Raw genomic sequence first — 4,619 nt, forward strand, 5'->3', positions numbered from 1 at the left:
TTTTTTTGTTTCCTTTTTTTTAAGATTTATTTTATTTATTTGAATGTGAGTTATGAGGGGGAGAGATAGATAAATAGATAGACAGACAGACAGACAGATGATAGACAACTTCCATACTCTGGTTCACTCCCCAAATGTCTGCAATAGCCAGGGCTGGGTAGACTGAAGCCAGGAACCAGGAGCTTCTTCTAAGCCTCCTACTTAGGTCATTTCCACTGCTCTCTCAGGGGCCCAAGCGCTTAGGTCATCTTCTGCTGCTCTCCCAGACATATTAGCAGGGAGCTGAATTGGAAATGGAGCCACTGTGACTCGAGTTGGTTCCCCCATGGGATGCAGGCCTCAAAGGCAGTGACTTTACCCACTAGGCCACAACTCCAGCACCCATATTTTTCTCTTAATCCCTATCTCCCTCATATTTCTGGCAGTATCCATATTAACAAGTGTAATTCTGCCCCCTGGCTTTTGTAACACTTCTATTAAAACAGGAAAATAAGTATCCATCCCTTTATGGAAAATTTATTCCTTTATGGAAAACATACCCTAATTGTATGTTTATGGGTCTGTTGCTTATATGGATACCCTGACCTTATAACAGAGTATCAGTCATCTTTTTTTAGTATCACTGGTACTCATACTGAATTAACTTACTTTTTATTAACCTCATAAACCTAGCACTAATACTAGACCTTGACTAATTTATCTACTCACCTCCCATACTCCTGGATTTCTGCTGGCTGCTGCTTTGAGCTCTGTTGATAGCCTCTTTCCAACTTATGTTCCTCCTGTTTTGAGTATTTAATTAGAATTACACACTTTCTCCTGACAGTCAAACATCCCCCTTCACACAATGACCAATATATCCACTCCTCACATGACCCTGAATCCATGTTCTAGAGCTGATCTGGACCTGAGCCCATCAATTCCATCCTCGAAGTTTTTCAGTCTGGCCCATCCTGTACACAGACAAACCCAGACTCCTCGTTATAGACTCCACAGAAGTCCTTATGCCAATCTCATATGCTTTGCTTGCTGTTCCCCAGTTTACTGAAAATAGATTTTTGTAAAAAATGTTTTTCTAGAAAATGTACAGTGCACAAAAAACTTAATGTGTATGAGCAAAGTCAAAAAATGTGATTAGAGTATTACGTAAAAAAAGTTTAAACAGCAAAAAAAATTGGGAATATCAATTATAATATAAACAAGGTTTGTATGAACCACTTTAGGTTATATTGTCATCCAAGAGATTATGTTTGCATTAATATCTGTTTTTGTGATGTTCTTATGCATTAAAAGGTATTTAGTATTGTATGAACAAATGTTGAACAAAATTTTATTTATTTAGCAAAAAATTAAATAAAATTTTGATTTTTCTGGATTAATAGAAACTGTCTTATCACACACACACACACACACACACACACAGATGGCCAGCCCAGATCTCCAAGATAGATCTAGTTTTATAGTTGTAGGATTCTATGGAAAGTAAATCATCTGATAAGAAAAGATTTTTTTTTTCAGTTGTATTTTTCTAACTCCCAAGTTTATTTTCAAAACTATTTTTTCTGGCACACAAACCGTGTAAGTTTAGAATTAGTTATATGAAGGACAGAAATGATCTATATTTGTTATAAACTCACTAAAATCTAACAAAGAAATACTATCATGCAAATACTGAATCTCATCAACATAATTGAACTTTTTTTTCCTTTTTTTAACTTTTATTTAATGAATATAAATTTTCAAAGTACAGCTTATGGATTACAATGGTTTCCCAACCCATAACTTCCCTCCCACCCACAACCCTCCCCTTTCCCGCTCCCTCTGCCTTCCATTCACATCAAGATTCATTTTCAATTCTCTTTATATACAGAAGATCAGTTTAGCATATACTAAGTAAAGATTTCAATAGTATACACCCACATGGAAACACAAAGTGAAAAATACTGTTTGAGTACTAGTTATAGCATTAAAACACAATGTACAGCACATGAAGGACAGAGATCCTACATGAGGAGTGAGTGCACAATGACTCCTGTTGTTGACTTAACAAGATGACGCTCTTGTTTATGGCATCAGTAATCACCCTAGCTCTTGTCAGGAGTTGTCAAGGCTATGGAAGCCTTTTGAGTTCACTGAATCTGATCATATTTAGACAAGGTCGTAGTTAGAGTGGAAATTCTCTCCTCCCTTCAGAGAAAGGTACCTCCTTCTTTGATGACCTGTTCTTTCCACTGGGATCTCACTCGTGGAGATCTTTCATTTAGAACATTTTTTTTCCCAGAGTGTCTTGGCTTTCCATGCCTGAAATACTCTCATGGGCTTTTCAGCCAGATCAGCATGCCTTAAGGGCTGATTCTGAGGCCAGAGTGCTGTTTAGAACATCTGCCATTCTATGAGTCTGCTGTGTATCTCGCTTCCCATTCTGGATCACATAATTAAACTTTTTTAGATCATTTTCCCACCTAAACCAATTTGCGTTTGGCATTTGGGTGACATGGGTATAAACACAGACATATTCAACAAAGGGAGACAGCATTCAAGCATCCTTCTTCTGTATATAATTATATTTAAGAAATAAAGTGGCTCAAGTGGGAGGAAATAAGCTGAGGGCCTCAAGAAATAAACAAAAATCAGCAAGTGTGAAAGGTGCTGATTCCATCAACTTTTCTTTCGTGCCTCCCAATATACAAGAGTGCACTCTGGGTATGTGAAGTAAAACTTCTCATAGGCCAGCTCCACCAAGGGGTGTGGGACGAGGGGAGGGCAGCAGGAGGATAGAGTGTACCTCCCACACCCGTGCTTCCCTCAGAGGCCACTGCCTCCATGAAACACTGCCTTGGACTCTGACTCCAGGCTCCGAGTCTGATTTTGCTGCTGCATTTGTTCTGCTCTGTTTGTGGTGTTTGTCCCCCGGTTCTCTAATTGGGGCAAAGAGGAAGGCTCAACTAGTCTAAGAAGGCTTAAGATCTTTATTTATTATACTGCATGTACAACTGATTTCCATCAACAATTATTTTTTAAGATAAGCAGTCAATGGAAGACACGTGAGGCCTGGGGTACATCCTAGCATCTGAGCACGCGGCTGCTGGTGGGGACCCCTCAGGCCTAGTGGGCTTTCTCCAGGAGGGCCCTGTAGCACCATACATGCTGATGTTATACAGCCTCAAAGTCCACCTCATTGCCATAATAGGGATCTTCAATAATGAGTTGTTTTTATGGATCATAGCTCCCAAATAGTTAAATTTAACTTTGCAGTTTTTAACTTGATTACTTTTTCTATTCAAATCTCTCAGGTTGCTTTCATCCCTACACAGTATGTAGTCCGAGGTGGCAAAGTCTCCCTTGGTGACCTGCAGGGCCATGTGGCTCATGGGCACACCCTGACTCCACATGAACTCATGCCCACAGTAGTCAGGGAGGTTCCCTATCTCACAGGTGGATGTGGCTGTGTGTCGCTCCCCCTCTTCATGGAGGAATGACACTAAACCCTGCCTAGGCTTCATAACCGAGTCACAGCACCATTATGTCGCTCCCCCTCTTCACAGAGGAACGACACAGGACCCTGCGCTGTTCTTTTGTCTGCTAGGCCCTTCCCGGGTTTGCTGCTGGTTCTTCCCTGGTTGGCTACCGTCCCTTCCACCTCCATGGAAAGGCGGTTCCCCCTGCCACTTTCCCCACTTCTGTGGGGGAGCGGCACACAGCCGGCCGGCTCTCTCGGGGGCTGCTCAGATGTTCCTCAGGTGTTCCCCTTAGATGTTCCTGGTGCATGTTGTCTCTCTCCTCCTTTATAGTCCTCTTCCACCAATCCCAACTCTGCTACCCATACACTGAGTACGCTGCTCTCCTCCAATCAGGAGCAGGATCAGCTCCTGCAGGTTACTGGTCGAACTAGAGGTAGCTGTATAGAAGCTGTTTACTCCTCTCTCAGCGCCATATTGTGGGAGAGCAGATGCATACAATAAGTCTTAATTCCAGTAACTTAGTCTAGTCCGAGTTGCTCCCCACAGCTGTGCTGTCTATCTTCCAATTGTCTGAAACATTCTGATCAGTCACGAGTTTTCTGAAAACTGCTTCTGCAATGGGTGACCAGCAAATGTTACCCAGACACACAAACAGCACCAACTTGGATGCCGTCTGGGCCATCTTCCAGCACATGCAGACAAAAGATTTTTGAAATAGCTTTCATTCCAGTAGTGTGTAGGATGCATGCAAAGAAGTAAACCTAGAAAATGCTTTTTGTTGTTTTTAGCTTTATTCCAAGGCTATGGTCTCTGTGATCAGAACAATAAATTAAGTCTGGTTCCACCAATAAATAGATATGTACCCTAGAATGAGTCACTTAACCTCTCTGAGTTTATCCCATCACTTATACATAGGATTAATAATATTTTAAAGATTTATTTATTTATTATTTGAAAGTCAGAGTTACACAGAGATAGAAGGAGAGGCAGAGAGAGAGGTCTTCCATCCACTGGTTCACTCCTCAATTGGCTGCAATGGTTGGAGCTGTGCTGATCTGAAGCTAGAAGCCAGGAACTTCCTCTGGGTCTCCTATGCAGATGCAGGGGCTCAGGGGCTTGGGTCTGCATCTACTGCTTTCCCAGGTCAAAGCAGACAGC

The 4,619-nt window shown here is 41.7% G+C and overlaps 1 pseudogene; it reads right to left on the bottom strand.

The window, feature by feature from the left end:
* Positions 1–3,105: 3,105 nt before the first annotated feature.
* On the bottom strand, positions 3,106–4,143 carry LOC149122735 (low molecular weight phosphotyrosine protein phosphatase-like; annotated as a pseudogene).
* Between the last annotated feature and the right edge of the window lie 476 nt (positions 4,144–4,619).

The sequence above is a fragment of the Oryctolagus cuniculus genome, chromosome 13, assembly GCF_051225735.1.
Source record: "Oryctolagus cuniculus isolate XC-2025 breed Fujian yellow rabbit chromosome 13, ASM5122573v1, whole genome shotgun sequence".
Taxonomy (NCBI): domain Eukaryota; kingdom Metazoa; phylum Chordata; class Mammalia; order Lagomorpha; family Leporidae; genus Oryctolagus; species Oryctolagus cuniculus.